This window comes from Pelophylax lessonae (genome assembly GCF_965119305.1).
Source record: "Pelophylax lessonae genome assembly, chromosome: 1".
Classification (NCBI taxonomy): Eukaryota; Metazoa; Chordata; class Amphibia; order Anura; family Ranidae; genus Pelophylax; species Pelophylax lessonae.
Genome location: NC_138768.1, coordinates 399,808,974 through 399,827,679, shown reverse-complemented (window position 1 = coordinate 399,827,679; position 18,706 = coordinate 399,808,974). Strand labels below are relative to the sequence as shown.

Here is an 18,706-nt window from a genome sequence, read left to right as displayed (position 1 = left end):
TCCAAGCCAGTAGACTTTACCTTACACATTAGCCGTGTGTGGGGAACTGTGTGAAACGCTTTTGCAAAATCCAAGTATACTACATCCTCATTAAAAGAAATCAGGTTTGTTTGACAAATTCTGTCTTTCATGAATCCATGCTGTCTGTTGCTTAAATATTTTTTTCCAGCAAGAACTCTTTTATGTGGTCTTTTATTAAACTCTCCAATATCTTCCAAAGTATAGAAGTTAAACTAACAGGTCTAGAAAATTACCGTGAAGATGGCTCAAGCCCCAAAAGAAGGGTCTATAGTTACTTGGCAAAGACTTTAATCCCTTTTTAAATATAGGCACCACATTGGCAATACGCCAATCCAGTGGTACTATTCCAGTCCTTAACAAGTCCCTAAAAATTAGAAACAAAGGCTTAAAAAAAACAGCGCTCAATTCTTTTAGGATGCGTGGGTGGATGCCATCTGGTCCAGGTGCTTTATCCACCCTTATTCTGTCTAAATATTTCTGGACCATATCAATTTTGAGCCATTGTGGATCATTTGGGGCTGTGTCAATACCGTCCTCATTATGGTCATGAGCTCCCCATTGCTCCTTTGTATATACAGAGCTGAAGAAAGTATTTAATAAATTTGCCTTCTCTTTTTCCCCAGTCACCCACTCCTGATTATTTTATAAAGGGCCCACATGCTCATACCTAACCTTTTTACTGTTAATATATTTGAAGAATTTTTGGAGGTTTGTTCTACTATTTTTTGCAATCTGTCATTCATTTTGAATTTTTGCGTGCCTGATTTCCTTTTTACATATTCTGTTATATTCTTTGCAACAATTAAACAATGATAGTGTTCCCTCATTTTTATATTTTTTAAAAGCTCTTTTCTTTTTATCTATAGCTTTTTTAACTTTTGCCATGAGCCACATAGGTTTTATTTTTAGCCTTTTAAACTTATTACCCATGGGAATATACTTTGCAGTAAGTTTGCATAAAGTCTTTTTGAAAAATTCCCATTTCTGTTCTATGTTCATCGATGCCAATATTCCCTCCCAGTCTAAATCCTGGAGAGCAGCTCTCATCTTTGGAATATTTGCTCTCTTAAAGTTAAGTGTTTTTGTTATTCCTGTATGCGTTTTTTGCTTACAGCTAACATTAAATGAAATCATGTTATGGTCACTGCTACCCAGATGTTCTTTTATATGAACATTGTTAATAAGCTCTGCATGGTTCGAGAATACCAGGTCCAACAGAGCATAATTTCCAGTGAGAAATACCAGGTCCAACAGAGCATCATTTCTAGTGGGGGCCTCAATAAACTGCACCATAAAATTGTCTTGTAATAGGTTTATACATTTTTGCCCTTTAACTGTTCCAGCAGTGCCATTACTCCAGTCAATGTCTGGGTAGTTAAAATCCCCCATTATTAACACTGTTCCAGCCCTTGCAGCCCTTTCTATCTGTGCCAGGAGCTGAGTCTCCACCTCCTCATTAATACTGGGAGATCTATAACAAACTCCAATGATAATCTTTGTTTTACGTACACTCATGTACATTTCAACCCATACTGCTTCAGATTCAGCACACTCTCCATCAACTAGGTCATCTTTCAAGCTCACTTTGAGATCACTTCTCACATAAAGACAAACACCACCACCCCTCCATTTTACCCTGTCTTTCTGAAAGAGAGCATAGCCTGGAATATTAATAGCCCAGTAATGTGAAGAATGAAGTCAAGATTCAGCAATACCAATTAAGTCATAGTTCTCCTCGTCCACCAGAGCTTCCAACTCACCTATTTTGCTTGGCCGACATCTGGCATTGTTGAACAAACACTTTTAATCATTGTCCCATTTTGCACACTTATTTACTGACCTTGAAATTCTGTATTTTGATATTTATAATAGCCCAGGTCTCTTCTGAAAAATGATTATTGCTGCAACCCTTCTTTCTATTTTAACTGACTACTAAATCACCTTTTTCAGCACTGAATTGCTGTGGCATTTGAAAAGTATAGACTTCCCACTAAGATCCTGAGATCTGATTATCTGAAAAAGACTAGGAAGCCACTGAGGACAGAGCGGTTATTTTTCATTTGCACTGTTGCCACATTTCTCCTTATAGCATATCCACAGCACTGACCCCTAGTAGTGCACTTACTACAATGCTGTTTGGCCTCTACAAGGGGCAGATAACCTCCATAATTATTGGTTATATAACTAAGTGTTCAATTGTGTGTAGACATTAGTAGAATAGAGGCCATGCAGCCCAAATGAGTGTAATTATGCTTGAATTATTTTTCTACAGTTATTACAAAACTAGCGTAAACCCAATATAATACCATAATAAATGATTTTTATTGATATATACTGTTATCCACATGCAGTTAGTTAGTATACCAGTCCATGGCCCTGTCACCGGTGTAATTAAACTGACAGTGTTGCATTTAGGGCTTTGTTCCACAGAGTGTATTTCCAATTAATTAATTAGTGTGACAAATTACATAAAATCAGTTTGGAATAACCAGTGCATGAATCCTTGAGGCTGAAGACAAGCAGTCTAGAATAACTTGACTAGCTATCATTTATTTTATTCAACATTATATTTTTGAAACGCTAAACTAAAAATATTTTATTACTAATAATGCCCAATATTTATTAAGTGACACAAAACTGCTTTCTTTTATTGTTTTGTAACAGAAACAAAACTGAAACTTTACAACAACTACAGTGGAGATAAATTGAACTGTGCATACAAAATGGGAGCACTAAATTATGTACAAACATAGAATACACTGAACATCATCAGGTGTTTTTTGTAAAAAGGAGTCAATTTATAACCATTGAGATGTATCTACTTTACACACAGGTGATTGTCAAAAACAAGGCACTGCTATTTGTCATAATCACTGTCACCTGGATAGATAAATCAACATAGATTATATTCTGTTTTAATTGCATACTTTCTTTGAAACGTTAAACTGTTTCTAATTATGAACCCTTGCAAATAGTGGAAGATTACTTTAATGAAACCAAGTAAAAACGAAGTTAGCAAAAACGTTGCTAATTGGGCAATGTTCATGCTGCCTTGTTGTTGCCGAGTGTTAAGTACCCTTTATCTTTTAAAATGATGGTTTATATGTAGAATCACAAAGAAGTTATGTACGACTTCTTGAACGTCATTTTTTTTACTTTGAATACTCACTGTTTATAGTAACAAAAGTGGTCCTGGTTGATAACGTGCAATAGATGATATTTTCTTTTTCAAAAAGATGAAATCCCAACTCTGAGATCTAGGCTCCACCCTTTACTATGACCCGGAAACACCCCCCCAAAGTCCCCATTAGTGTTATATTTTTTTTTTTCCATTAGTGTTATATTTTATACTTTTTCAGATAGGCGCAGTTCCTCTTCAAGTGTAAATGCAAGTGTAAAAGCACTGCAAGTGTAAATGAGCCCTGAAAAAAGGCAAGTAAAAAAATGATCACTGACACCAGAGCAGTGCAGTGTCTCTGATTACAAACTAGGGCAGTACATTGTCACCATAGTGACACCACACTGTTTTAGTGAAAGTTTTTTTTTCTTTTTTGAGTGTATAGTGCAGTGCCAAGCACTGTACTATACACATTCTCTCGAGCTGTGAGAGGATAGACGTCAACGGCTGCAGGATTGCAGCTTTTGTTTACATGTAGGATCATTGTGATTGGTCACAGCGATCACATGGTACAGGGCCAATGAAATTAGCCTTGTATCCTGATCTTTTATCAACTGTGTCCGAGGAACACAGCAATCACAGATTGCGCTGTTGCGCATCCTCAGGGTCACACATAAGTGGCAAGAATGGGAGTATGTGTGAACTAAGTTTTTTCCTTTTTTAGAACACATCTTGGCAGCCTGAAAGTCCTCTAATTTAAACAGACAGCAGGTGTTCCTAAGCTGTTAGAAAATGAATGAAACCTGACTTCAGAGTGTTTGATGTGATCTTTGAGGATTTTTGCAAAATGAAGAACTTCACATTAATAGTAGCATGAGAGGTCAGGGATGGCATTTTTTTTTTACTGCTTGTTAAAAATAGAATATGTAAATAGTTTGGCCACCTCCCGTCCATGGACATAAATGGCCAGATAGGAGCCTGCTGTTGTACAAAGGTAGGTGGATGTACCTGACAGTTTGTGTGCGGCTCCTAAAGAGCACCTTGGTGAGCCCGGTGATCGCTGTGTCCCTCGAACACAGCAAATCACAAGACCAGGTACAGGACCAATAAGATTAGACAGTCCCTGCTCTTTCCCTCTCCCCTTCCTTTTTACTTCTGCTCCTTCCAAATCAAAAAATGTTTAGTATAGGAGTTGCACAAATAGAACCCTTCAGCACTATATTTGTGTTCAAGAACAAAAGAGGACACAATTCCTCACATGGCACAGTGTTGTTTTGGCCCTTCAGAATATCATATACTGTAACTGAAAATGATTACTACCATATTGCTGTCTCACACAACATGTCTATTTGACAAGTTGCACTGATTGTGTTGACTGTTGAGCATACCATGTATGGCCTCTATTTTCTGTATTTTTATATGTTACCCTATTCTTTATTCTTTAACCACTTGCTGACCAGGAGCCGTAGTTATACGGCGGCAGGTTCCTGCGAATCGTCGTACATGTACGGCTGTTCATGAGAGTGACCCTGTGGGTGCACGTGCGCCGCTGGAGATGCGCAACTGTGCCCACTCACCAGTGGGGCAGCTGAGGCAGGGGGCCGGTGGCTGTGATTGCCGCTGGGCACCCGTGATCACTCCCCGTGAAGATACCGCTGTTCTCTCTGCTATCAACACAGAGCCCGTGTGTTCCTGCTATTTAGGAACACAGGTCTCTGTGTTGATATTACAAGTCCACCCCCCCACAATTAGAAAACACCCCCTAGGCTCACACTTAACCCTTTGATCGCCCCTGGGTTAACCCCTTCCTTGCCCGTGTCATTATTACAGTAACAGTGCATATTTTTAGCGCTAATTACTGTAGTATTGTCACTGGTCCCCCCAAAAGTGTAAAAAATGTCAGTTAGGGGTCTGATCTGTCCGTTGCAATGTCGTAGTCCTGCTAAAAATCCCTGATCGCCGCCATTACTAATAAAAAATAAATAAATAAATAAAAATGACATAAATCTTTCCCCTAGTTTGCAGACACGATAACGTTTGTGTAAACCAATCAAAACTTTGCTTATTGGGATTTTTTGTACCAACAATATGTAGCAGAATACAAATTGGCCTAAAATGATGAATACATTTGATTTTTAAATTTTTTTTTGGTACTGTTAAATAGCAGTAAAAAATATTGTTTTTATTTCAACATTGTCCCTCTTTTTTTTTTTTGGTGATCAAATAACACCAAAAGAAAGCTCTATTTGTGGGGAAAAAAAGGACATCAATTTTATTTGGGTACAGCGCTGCACGATCGCGCAATTGTCCATTAAATTAACGCAGTGGCGTATCGCAAAAAATGGCCTGGTCATTAAGGGGGAAAAGTGGTTAACTAGCATAAAAAAACAGCTCAGCTGTGACAGCCTGAGTATTTCTTTTAGTATACATTTCCTTTGAAGGGAGGAAGCTTGTACAATTATTTAAATAACATTTTGTTAAAAAAAAAATTGACATGAGCATTTTTTTGCCGATAATATACATTTTCTTGAGTTTTGTTTATATTAAAATGAAATGGTAAAGTGTTGGCTAGAACACATCCAGAATGCGTTACATCTTTTCTGATCTGCATTTGCACCTTGAGACATAAACACAATTTTGTGGATGTGTATGCAAATGAGCTTATGTTACTAAATGTGAGAAACAGTATTATCTCTTTCAAGCAAGAGCTGGTGTTTTACCAAGTTACAGCAGCACAGCCGCGTGAGCCTGATGGTGATTTTTTTTTTTCCCCGTCCAGATTTGTTTTCTGGGAAACATAAAAGACCAACTGCTGTGGTTTATTACAAACTCTGCATTCTTTGCTGAGGTGTACACTTAAAGTCTGCTTACAAACAAGATCAAAACTGCACAACAAACTCCCTTTACAACATATGGTGTATACCTTTGCAGCAAGGAATCTATGTCTGTTCCTAGCTGTTTCTGTGTTCTTCCTACGTGTGCTGTAGCTATTACTGTACCTCCGCAGCTGGCAATACACTCTAGTCAAAAGACTAGACATCCTGTCCCTTCCATACTGACATTATCTTCCCTGGCATTTTCTTTGCATTTTAACTGAGCCAACTTTTCTTAGCTGCCAGTCAGTCTGCAAAACCAAACATACAGCACAGTCATTTGGCAAAAAGACATCTGCTGATTTTGCAGTGGGTGTAACAGTGCATATTTTAGTTGTTTATTCACCCTTCTAATTCAATTATTTACAGCGTCACAGATATATTCAGAATATGGAATGACACTGAGTCTATTTCTGTATGTATGTAAGTAAAATTTTAATGTGTCTATTTTTTTTTCCCCCTCTATGTTCATGATCGGGCATATTTTACACTGGAGTGATTGTCAGCACCATTTATGAATTTTCACTAGTGGGGGAAAGTCAAAATATTTGATCAGCTCTATATATTAATACATAATATGGTAATTTTTTCAATAGGTAAAAGCCTTATTTTAAAACAGTATGTGTCAGTACAAATACACATATCCTTTAAATAAAAAAAATAAATAAAAAAAAAAAAAAAAAATATATATATATATATATATATATATATATATATATATATATACTGTATATATATATATATATATTTTTATTATTTATTTAAAGGATATATGTATTTGTACTGACATATACTGTTTTAAATAAGGCTTTTACCTACTGAAAAAAATAGCATATTATGATTTACCTGCACACATAAAAGGCCTTTCCTCTCAGTTGTACGCCAAAGAAGGGGGCGCTGCTTTGGCAAAGACCATGAGGGATGGAGTTTGTGCTAGCCCATTATTTCCTATGGGTTTATTTACTAAAGCTAGAGACTGCAAAATGAGTCACATTTCTGCATAGAAACCAATCAGCTTCTAACCTCAGCTTGTTCAATTAACCACTTGCCTACTGGGCACTTAAACCCCCTTCCTGCCCAGGCCAATTCTCAGCTTTCAGCGCTTTCGTACTTTGAATGACAATTGTGCGGCCATGCAACACTGTACCCACCCAAATGAATTTTTTTTATTTTTTTCAAACAAATAGAGCTTTATTTTAGTGGTATTTAATCAGTACTGTTTTTTTTTTTTTTGTTTTTTTGCTGAACAAACAAAAAAACACGACATTTTTTTAAAAAAAAACTGTTTTTATAGTTTGATATAAAGTTTTGCAAACAGGTAATTTTTCTCCGTTATTGATGTGTGCTGGTGAGGCGGCACTGATGGGCCCTGACAGGCACTGATAGGCTGCACAGATAGGCACTGATAGGCTGCACTGATGGGCACTTATAGGCTGCACTGATGGGCACTGATAGGCAACACTGATGGGCACTGATAAGGCAGCACTGAGGGACACTGATAAGGCAGCACTGATAAGGCGGCACTGGTGGGCACTAATAGGTGGCACTGATGGGTGGCACCGATGGACACAGATTGGCGGCACTGAAGGGCACTGGTAGGTGGCACTGAAGGGCACTAATAGATGGCATTGATAGGTGGCACTGATAGGTGGTACTCATGGGCACTAATAGGTGACACTGATGGGCACTGATAGGTGACACTGATGGGTGGCACTGATGGGTAATGATATTCACTGGTAGGTGACACTGATTCAGCACTGATAATGGGGCACTGATAGGTGGCACTTGTGGGCATTGATAGGTGGCACTGGTGGGCACTAATAGGTGGCACTGTTAGGTTGCACTGACCTGCACTGGTAGGTGGCACTAGCGCACAGATTATCTTCTCCTCTTCGGGGCTGATGTCCCTCTAACAGCAGCCAGCAATTTGTTTTTTTTTTCTCCTCGCGCTGATAGCGTGAGGAGAAAAAAAAAGCTGATCTTCGGCTACTGTTGACATCACATGATCAACTGTAATTGGCTGACAGCTGATCACGTGGTAAGGGACCGGCCCCTTACTCAGATCTGTGATTAGCCGAGTCGCATAGACTCCGCAGGGAGCACGCAGGCAGCTCATGCACGGGAGGACGTACATGAACGCCCTCCTGGCAATTAAGGTCCGCGCTGTTGCCATCTTTTGACTATAGCACAGACGGGAAGTGGTTAAGATTTGGCAATAAGCCCTCATTCACACTGAGAGCGGGTTTGAATATGTGCGAGTTTAGCTGAACTCGCATGATTTTAAACCCACATGTCAGTGCGAGCTGCCATCATTACAGTGCGAGCTGCCATCATTACAGTGCGAGCTCGGGGGGCAATATGACCAATATCTGTGCGGGTCCTAAACAGATGTCCACTGAAGTCGCCAAAAGTAGTGCAAAGTCGGCGTTGCACCAATTCGGATGGTGCTGTTGCGGGCAATAGGATCTGTTTTGGCATGTGATTTGACATGTCAAATCGCATGTCAAATCAGCCCAATGTGAATTGGGACTAAAACCTGAAAGCTGATTGGTTTCTATGCAGAGTTGTGACTCATTTTGCACCCCCTAGCTTTAGTAAATGAACCCCTATGTGCCTGGAACTGACATTGCTCCCCTCTAATTTCATTAGAACACATGTCACTACTGTGCAGTAGCAAGGATTGTCACAACCAATGTTTTAACTTTTACTGGTAATGGCAGATATACTAATAATTGAATATATTGATTTACAGTAAAATGAGAATGTTTTAAAGCATTGATAAAAAAAAATAGCATACTATAGATTTCATATTTTATTAAAGTAAAGTAAATGCGTGTTCCAAACATAACTAGAAAAATGGCAGACTTGACCCCCTAGGCCCCTCCAATCTGTCATACTGTTATACTGTATATGCCTTACTGTCTTTGAGAATGTAATACCAGAAATTCAGTATTCCTTACGCTTATAGGGGTCAGTAAAACAATAATTATTGTGCTCAGTACAACCTCTTCCTGGCCAGTAGCAGAGATGTCAAACAGGGAGCTTTGCCTATATTGTGATGAGGCACAATTGTGCAAGCACATTCATGCAGGGATACCTGTCCATAGTGCTTCCTTTTTCTTGGGATTAGCACTGCTTTGTTGCAAGGAGGGAGAATTAGGAATGAGTATGCAGCTGCTAAGAAAAATAAGAACTTCCGCGCTATGGACTAAATGGATAGATAAGTGAATAATTAAGTGAAAAAAAATGTGTATAAATAAATGAATAAAAAATATGTAGTAAATGTATAAAATATAAAATATATATATATATATATATATATATAGATATATCTAAAAATAGGCTGCAGCCTCCCTGGATGATAGTCCGGAGACTATGCACTGGATATAAAAGGAATAGGGGTGATGGCGCTGCCTATATAATTTAGATATAATAAAAATGTAATAAGCTGTGATGCAAAGTGCCTTAAGCTAAAAACAATAATGTGTAATATTCAAACAATAATATATTCCATAAAAACTTCAATTAAGTGCAAGTGCAAGGTATAAAAGTGCCTGCAGAAAGATTGGAAAGTGACTGGTGCAATAATTGTATGAGCAATAAATAATATTTAACATGCAATATTAATGTGCTAAAAAATATGGTGCTATATAAAGTGAGCTGTTCCACTCATACCACGTGTTGATATGGGGAATAAAAAAGTGCCAACAGAGCAAAAATAGAAAAAAGTTATTATTTTAAAAAAATACAGCTTGCAATGTCCAATAAGGAAAGATCCAGTAGAAAAGTCTATATCATGTGCGGTGACTTCAAAGGCAATAAAGGTGACAGCACTCGGAACAAACCGACACTCAGGTGAAAAGGTGACCCCGTGGTGGGTGGTAAGGTGCTGGGATTCCTTTGATAAAATTGCACACTTACCAGAGACACCCACCCCACACAGGGGTATAGAGCGGGTGTATTTATGGGTCTGGCAACCTAGCGGTATCCTCCTATCCCTGGGTGGAGGGCGTGTGCCGAGGATCAGGCTGGTCCTGGTGTGGATGTACCCTAGGATGGTCCCCTGTGTGCCTTCCTGCCTAGGTATGTTCCGAGGGATCCACTCAGCTCCACTCCCGATATTTAAACCTGTTTCTCCTGATCCTCATTCCTCATGTCTGCATCTTAATGCAGACATGAGGAATGAGGATCAGGAGAAACAGGTTTAAATATCGGGAGTGGAGCTGAGTGGATCCCTCGGAACATACCTAGGCAGGAAGGCACACAGGGGACCATCCTAGGGTACATCCACACCAGGACCAGCCTGATCCTCGGCACACGCCCTCCACCCAGGGATAGGAGGATACCGCTAGGTTGCCAGACCCATAAATACACCCGCTCTATACCCCTGTGTGGGGTGGGTGTCTCTGGTAAGTGTGCAATTTTATCAAAGGAATCCCAGCACCTTACCACCCACCACGGGGTCACCTTTTCACCTGAGTGTCGGTTTGTTCCGAGTGCTGTCACCTTTATTGCCTTTGAAGTCACCGCACATGATATAGACTTTTCTACTGGATCTTTCCTTATTGGACATTGCAAGCTGTATTTTTTTAAAATAATAACTTTTTTCTATTTTTGCTCTGTTGGCACTTTTTTATTCCCCATATCAACACGTGGTATGAGTGGAACAGCTCACTTTATATAGCACCATATTTTTTAGCACATTAATATTGCATGTTAAATATTATTTATTGCTCATACAATTATTGCACCAGTCACTTTCCAATCTTTCTGCAGGCACTTTTATACCTTGCACTTGCACTTAATTGAAGTTTTTATGGAATATATTATTGTTTGAATATTACACATTATTGTTTTTAGCTTAAGGCACTTTGCATCACAGCTTATTACATTTTTATTATATCTAAATTATATAGGCAGCGCCATCACCCCTATTCCTTTTATATGCAGCTGCTGCCCCTTACTATCTTCTATAAAATAGTCTGGGAAAGGTGGAACTTTAGGTATTAACTGCAACACTTATTTGAAGAAATGTTGGCAGGGATGGCTGCTCTTGGCATCTCCTTTTCCTGGGATTAACACTGCTTTGTCACAATCAGGAGCTATGGCTCCTTAAAGCGTTTGTTACCCTAAAACTTCATATTCCTGATATGTGGCTGCTGTACCATGTACTTGTATGAAAAAGTATTCTGTTCTCTTTGTATTGCTTCCTTTATGTGAAATATCTGGTGTTCCTATCAGTCCCCCTACTTTCCTGTTAAAAACTAACCACACTAAGCAAGAGAACACACTGTGGTCAGTTGTTTAGCTATGCTGGGAACTCAGTGTACTCCCCTCCAATGATCAGATTTGTCCTGATATACCCCTGATGCACAGCTTCTCCTCCTCCAGCTCTTATGTAGCTGATATGAAAGAGAAAAAATTAATTTTTTAAAATGTATTTTTATATCTATACAAAAATGTTACCAGGTAACAGGTTTGCTACCAGGGCAATTTAGAAAAACTTCAATTTTTTGCTAGAAGAATACTTAGAAACCCAAACATTGTATATTTTTGGAAAGCAGAGGCACTGTAGAATTAGGTGGCAACTGTTGCAATTTTTTATGTCACATGATATCTCTGCAGCCATTTATCAAGTGTAAATTTTCTGAAAAATGCACTTGAAGAAGTTGTAAAGGCAGACGTTTTTTTATCTTAGTGCATTGTATGCATCAAGATAAAAAGCCTTCTGTGTGTAGCAGCCTCCCCAGCACCCTCTAATACTTACCCGAGCTCCATCTCTGTCCAGCGATGTCCACGAGTCCCTCAGCCGTCCAGGCCCTCCTGATTGGCTGAGACACAGTAGCGGCGGCATTGGCTCCCGCGACTGTCAATCAACGTCAGTTAGCCAACCAGGAGAGAGAGGGGCGGGGCCGAACCACAGCTCCGTGTATGAATGGACACATGGAGCTGCAGCTCGGCTCGGGTGCTCCCATAGCAAGCTGCTTACTGTGGGGCACTCGACAGGAGGAAGGGGCTAGGAGCAGCAAAGATGGACCCGAGAAGAGGAGGATCCAGGCTGGGCTGTGCAAAACCAACTGCACAGAGGAGGTAAGTATAACATGTTTATAATTTTTTTTATTTTTTAAACAAGACTTTACAATCACTTTAAATGAATTTTAGTGCACACAAGCACAATGTAATACCCAATTTTCTGGTAAAATGTAAAATATGATGTTGCATTAAGTAAATAGAAACCAAACGTGAAGATTTATAATTGCGCAGGCCTGTTAAATGGTGACAAACTAGGGTACCTAAAATTGTTCATAGGTGATGCTTTAAAAGTCTTTACAAGTTATAAATTTAGAGGTAAACATTAGCTATGGCAATATAATTTTTGCTCTCTCTCTAGTGTTCTCAGCAATACCCCACATATGTGGTGCCATTTACATATGCGTACTAGACCTATGTGCGCATCTGCATTTGTATGTGAGCATAGGGGGACTGGGGTGCTTTTAATTTTTTTATATTATTTTTATTTATTTTACTTAAATTGTTAAGTTACTGTATGAAGACATCAGGGGTCTATTAGCCCAGATTTCTACCCTGCCCTCCAAGGCAGCTGATCAAACCCCTGCTTTTCTGGCTATAACAGGCCCAGTTGCAAAAACATTATGTGCGCACCTAAATAGACCTGGAGAGACTGCAAGAAGAGGTAATAGTGGCAGGCCAGGAAAGGAGGTCAGATTTTGTAATAGCTGCAGGACAGCAGAGGTTTCAGAAGCTGAAGTGACAGACTAGTAGCAAGAGCTGGTAATCCTGGCAGGCCAGCAGAGGTGACATGAGCTAGTAATAGGGTAGCAGTGAGTCACAAGAAGTTGCAAGAACTAATAATGGTAGCAGGCCAGCAGAGGTGGCAGGAGCTGGTAATGGTGATAGCCTAGTGGAGGTGGCAGGAGCTGGTAATCGTAGAAGGAGCTGGTAATGATGGCAGTCCATCAGAGGAGACACAATGTTTGCAGGATCTGGCAATAATGGCAAGGGAGCAGAGGTGGCAGGACTTAGTAATGGTGGCTGGCCAACAGAGATGGCAGCAGTTAGTAGTGACGACAGGCCAGCACAGGTGGGAGGAGCTTGTAGTGGTAGAAGGAGCTGGTAATGGTGGCAGTCCAGCAGAGGGGAACAAGTTGGTAATGCTGGCAGGTCAGCAGAGATGACAGGAGCTAGAAATAACAGTAGGCAAGAAGAGGTGGTAGTAGCTGGTAATGGTGGCAGGACAGCAGCCATGGTAGGAACTAGTTTTGGTGGAAGGTACTGTTTTTTGGTGATGGGGCTGATGACAAAGAAAAGTTTAGCTGGTAGGTAGCATCAGTTGTGGGAGTTTGGTAATCATTGCTTATGTATGACTGGTTTATATTTATAAAAGTAAGCTGGTCCACAGTCTCAGGAGACAGGGGGATTAATCCCTCTAGCATATAATGTGTGAGTTCAAGCTATTGATTTAAGGTGGGCAACCAATATTCCTTAAGGTCCTCACTTCAAAGAGTGTTCACATCAGCCATAGACCCCAAGTATTCTGCAATAATAGGGTTGAGGCACTGGCTTTTCCTTCTGCCTGCAGCTGGGCCTGTCTGCAGTATGTAGAGAAATTAGTTAAAACTATTGCCACAACAACTGCCACCACCACTTTTCCTCCTTTCGGGGACATGAGGATTGGAGGCAAGTTGTTTATGAGAGGGGATCCTGCCACTATCAGGAAATGAGGCCACGAGGTTGCAGCAGCTGAACAGCAACTGAAGTTATTGCTCATACACACAAAAAGGCATTAAGACAGTAGCGTTAGGGTGTTCAGAGTTCCTAAACCCAAGGTGGGCATGGGGAAAAATTACAAGAGCAGCCTAAAAACAACATCAAATGAGGATATAGTATGCAACCATACAAAATTACGAGGTTTGTATACCAATGCTAGAAGCCTGGCCAACAAGATGGGAGAGCTGGAGCTGCTGATATATGAGGAGGTCTTAGATTTTGTAGGGATTTCAGAGACTTGGTTTGACAGTTCTCATGATTGACTGGCAACCATCCAGGGGTATTCCCTTTACCGCAGAGATAGAGAAGGTAAAAAAGGGGGAGGGGTATGTCTGTATATTAAGAACAGTGTACAGGTAAATAGGAGGGACAATATTAATAATGGAGCTAAGGAGGAGGTACAATTCCTACGGGTAGAACTTCAAAGGGAAGGCACTATGGGGAAAGTAATATTGGGCGTATGCTATAGGCCCCCCAACCAGAGGGAGGAGGGGAAGGTGGACTTCCTTTCACAGATTGGATTGGCAGCAAGGATGGGAAATGTAATTATAATGGGGGACTTTAATGATCCAAATATAGACTGGACAGAAGGAACCGCGCATTCATCCAAGGCTTGGAAGTTCCTAAATGTTTTGCAGGATAATTTCATGGGTCAGATGGTAAACGCACCGACAAGAAACAATGCAGAACTTGACCTACTGATTACCAACAATACAGTCCTAATCATGGATATTGAAATACGGGGCAACTTAGGAAACAGTGACCATAGGTCAATTAGTTTCAGTATAAATCATAGTAATAGGAAACACAGGAGTAATATAAGGAGACTGACCTTCAAAATAGCCAACTTCCCTAAACTGCGCTCTTTGCTAGAAAATATGAAATGGGATAGAACCCTAGGAATAAAGAACATGGAGGGAAAATGGGAGTGCTTCAAGAGCATACTAAACAAAGGGATTGGCCAGTGCATTCCGAAGGGGAATAAGTTTAAAAGAGCAAAAGCAAACCCTGGGTGGCTAAACTCTAACATAAAAAGGCATATTAATACCAAAGAAAAGGCATTCAAAAATACAAGGCTGAGGGGTCAATGGCAGCATTCCAACAGTATAAAAAGTGCAATAGGAAATGTAAAGGCGAAATCAAGGCGGCTAAAATAGAACATGAGAGACATATAGCGGAAGAGAGTAAAAAGAACCCCAAGAAATTCTTTAAGTATATAAATAGTAAGAAAGCAAGACCAGAACACATTGGCCCCATAAAAGACGATGAAGGGAATCTGGCCACAGAGGACAGTGAGAAGGTGAAAGTGCTAAAAAATTTCTTCTCCTCAGTCTTCACAAAAGAATTGGGGGGCTACACTAACCCAGCTTGTAATGCTAAATTAAATAATACACCTCAAGAAGAACCCCCATGGTAAACAGAAGATAGATTTAGAACTAAACTAGAGAAACGTAACATAAATAAATTACTGGGACCAGATGGCTTGTTGGAAAAAAAACAACGTTGGTATCCAATATTTAAAAAAGGGCTGAGATATATCCCGGGTAACTATAGACCAGTCAGCCTAACATCAGTATTCTGCAAGATTTTGGAGGGGATGTTAAGGGACTATATACAAGACTTTAGTAATGAAAACTGTATTATCAGTAGTAATCAGCATGGATTCATGAAAAACTGTTCTTGCCAGACCAATCTATTAACCTTCTAAGATAAAGTGAGTTGCCATCTAGATAAAGGAAGGCCTGTGAATGTGGTGTATCTGGACTTTGCAAATGCATTTGACACAGTTCCCCACAAACGCTTACTGTACAAACTAAGGTACGTAGATATGGACCCTAGGGTGAGTACCTGGATAGAGAACTGGCTCCAGGGGAGAGTCCAGAGGGTGGTGACAAATGGGGAGTACTTGGATTGGGCGGGTGTGGGAAGTGGGGTCCCCCAAGGATCTGTCCTGGGACCAATCCTGTTTACTTTATTCATAAATGATCTAGAGGAGGGGATATCTAGAACAATCTTGAAATTTGCGGATGATACTAAGCTAAGCAGGGCAATAACTTCTATACAGAATGTGGAAACCTTACAAGCAGACCTGAACAAAATAATGGGGTGGGCAACTACATGGCAGATGAGGTTTAATGTTGAAAAATGTAAAGTAATGCACTTGGGCATCAGAAACACGAACACAAGCTACTCACTAGGTGGGGGGGGACCTCTGGGTGAATCCAAGATGGAAAAGGACAACAAGCAACAGGCTTGGCAGTTGAAAAGACAAGGACTCACTGCTCAAGGTGGTGTAATCGCCTGATGACTCACACAGGTGCATGCCCCGACTCGCCTCCGTGAAAACTTGATAAAAGAAAAGGAATTGGCAGCACTCCAGGTTGAGTCAAAATCCAGATTTATTGACTGGACATCCAAATATGACAATCGTGACAAGGTAGACGCGTTTCACACACTGACTGTGTGCTTAATCATTACAAAGAAAAATGGATATAGCATCTCAATATATACACACATAAAAATCCAATCATCAATTAAAAAACAGGTGATACAAATAGGGGGTAAACCATTTTCCTAATTACCGAGGACACGGATAGACCCATAAAACATCTATGTGAAACCAGTGAAAAATCAAATGTGAATGCTGTGACACAATTGTGTATGAAAAAATATATTAATGCAAAAAATCTAAATATGTATAAACTATGTGTGAAAATTAAATGCATTGTGATTAAAGATATGGATAAAATTACCATTGTTTAATAATATGTGTCAATTATAAAATGAGAATAAAAGCGCAAAAAAATGCACAAAAAATATACAAAAATACAAAGAATAGTGAATATATATATTGATATCTGTACAATCCGATTATGTGAATATAAAACTATGAAATAGTTTGTTATTAAATTTTCAATTTAAAAAAAAAAAATGTTGTCAAATATATAAATCTATTCGTGCATATTAGTTATATGGGTCAGAAGAAAATCGATCGTATGACATACACAGACCAAACGATATATGTACAATAAAAACAATTTCGAACAATATGGTTTTTAGAACAAAATAAACACATATATTCCTGTGTATATATGCATCAACCGGTCACCCATAAAAACAATTACAATCATATCGGGGTGACCGGAGAGAGATATATAGTTCGAGGAGATCAAAGCTACATACATCAGATTATAACACTAGATACTGAACAAGATAGGGGATCCATACATGGTAAGATCTGATTGTAGAGAATCCATAATTGGAAGGATATATGGAGGGATAAGGGATCCATACATGGTAAGATCTAATTGTAAAGAATCCATAATTGGAAGGATATATGGAGGGATAAGGGATCCACACATGGTAAGATCTAATTGTAGAGAATCCATAATTGGAAGGATATATGGAAGGATATAGGCCTGGGAGATGAACAACTACACAGAGTATATTTAATATTATGCAGGATAATGGCCAAACATTTAAGCTCATTATATAAATAGAATATAAAGTATATGTAATATAATATAAACTCTGCAGTGTTGGCCATATCATGCTATAAACTCTTAGGGACGGACATCGAGATCTAGTCAGAGTTCAAAGGATCCGAGGGACAAAGCTAAATACACCACACTACAACACTAGATATCGTGCAAGACAGGGGGTCCATACATGGTAAGATCCAACTGCGCAGAATCCGTACATAAAAGGACATAAATATGGGAGATAATTAACTATGCAAAGTATTGTTAATATTATGTAGGATGATGGCCCAATCCCTAAGCTCATTATATAAATAAAATGTAAAGTATAAGTATTATAATATGAACTCTTTAGTGTTGGCCACGTCATGCTATGAACTCCCATGAATGGACATCGAGATCCAGCCCGAATTCAAAGGATCCGAGGAACAAAGGATCAATTAATCAAAAGATCCAGAGATCCTGGCCCCCAATTGTGAAAAAACATGCGGCTATGTATATGGGCAATTCCTGTTGTAATTGAATGTGGAAATGCAGCAAGTTTGGAGGCAATTATGTATCTGGATTTGTTACCCGATGTCAACGTCCAATCCCAAGTAATGTGTGAAATAAATCATATAGTATATATTTATTGTTATATCATATCAACACTATTAACAGATTGACATGGGAACTGTAACAACACTGGAGATGAATTCTCCAATGTGTTACATTGGACGGACACTGGATATGGAGGATTCCAATCATAAATAGTTTAAATCAATTTTATGTGAAGGAGAAAAATACCCTCAATATTTGTGAATATCCGTATGAACCACCATTTTCTATATAACATACAGAACACACATACGCAGTCTGCGAATAGGGCCAGAAATTATATATAATATCATAAAGATATATGTTTACACAAGACCTAATGGATGTATTATCTACAAATAAGGAAATTATGGTTTGGCCCGACCCATTGTGCCGTATGTGTGCAGATCCAAATGAATCATGTCAATGATCGCCGACATCTCCCGATGTATGAACCAAAGAGATTATAATGGTGAATCATCAGTTTATTGTACATAGAGGATACAAAACACTGACTTCCTAGATATAGGTCGCTATGGATCATTATCTTTTGGATATGCACACATGTAGCTGATGTTTGGAGATGTAGGAAGGCACCTATTCATAAAAATGGGTTACATCCCATTCAAAGTTCATGCCTTGTGGCAACCTAGTTCGCAAGTGGAAGATCCAAAAGACCTCTCTCTTGCATAGAAGCTAAAATTTGTCAACCCCCCCCCCCCCCCCGTGGTGGTGTTTTAATTTTTTCAATAACTTGTATGTTCATAGCTGTGGTGTCTCCATTATGGCACAAGTTAAAGTGTTTGGCTACATTCGTTTTTGATTTTTTATTGACACTATATAGGTGTTCA

At 39.4% G+C, this 18,706-nt stretch overlaps 1 protein-coding gene across 1 annotated transcript in view; it reads left to right on the top strand.

Annotated features, from left to right (window-relative positions):
• The first annotated feature begins 8,657 nt into the window (after positions 1-8,657).
• Positions 8,658-18,706, top strand: part of GEMIN7 (gem nuclear organelle associated protein 7) — a 373,647-nt gene continuing 363,598 nt past the window's right edge. Inside the window, exon 1 of the mRNA XM_082247090.1 lies at positions 8,658-8,677. The gene's annotated coding sequence lies outside the window, so the exon portion shown is untranslated. The remainder of the gene's footprint in view (positions 8,678-18,706) is intronic.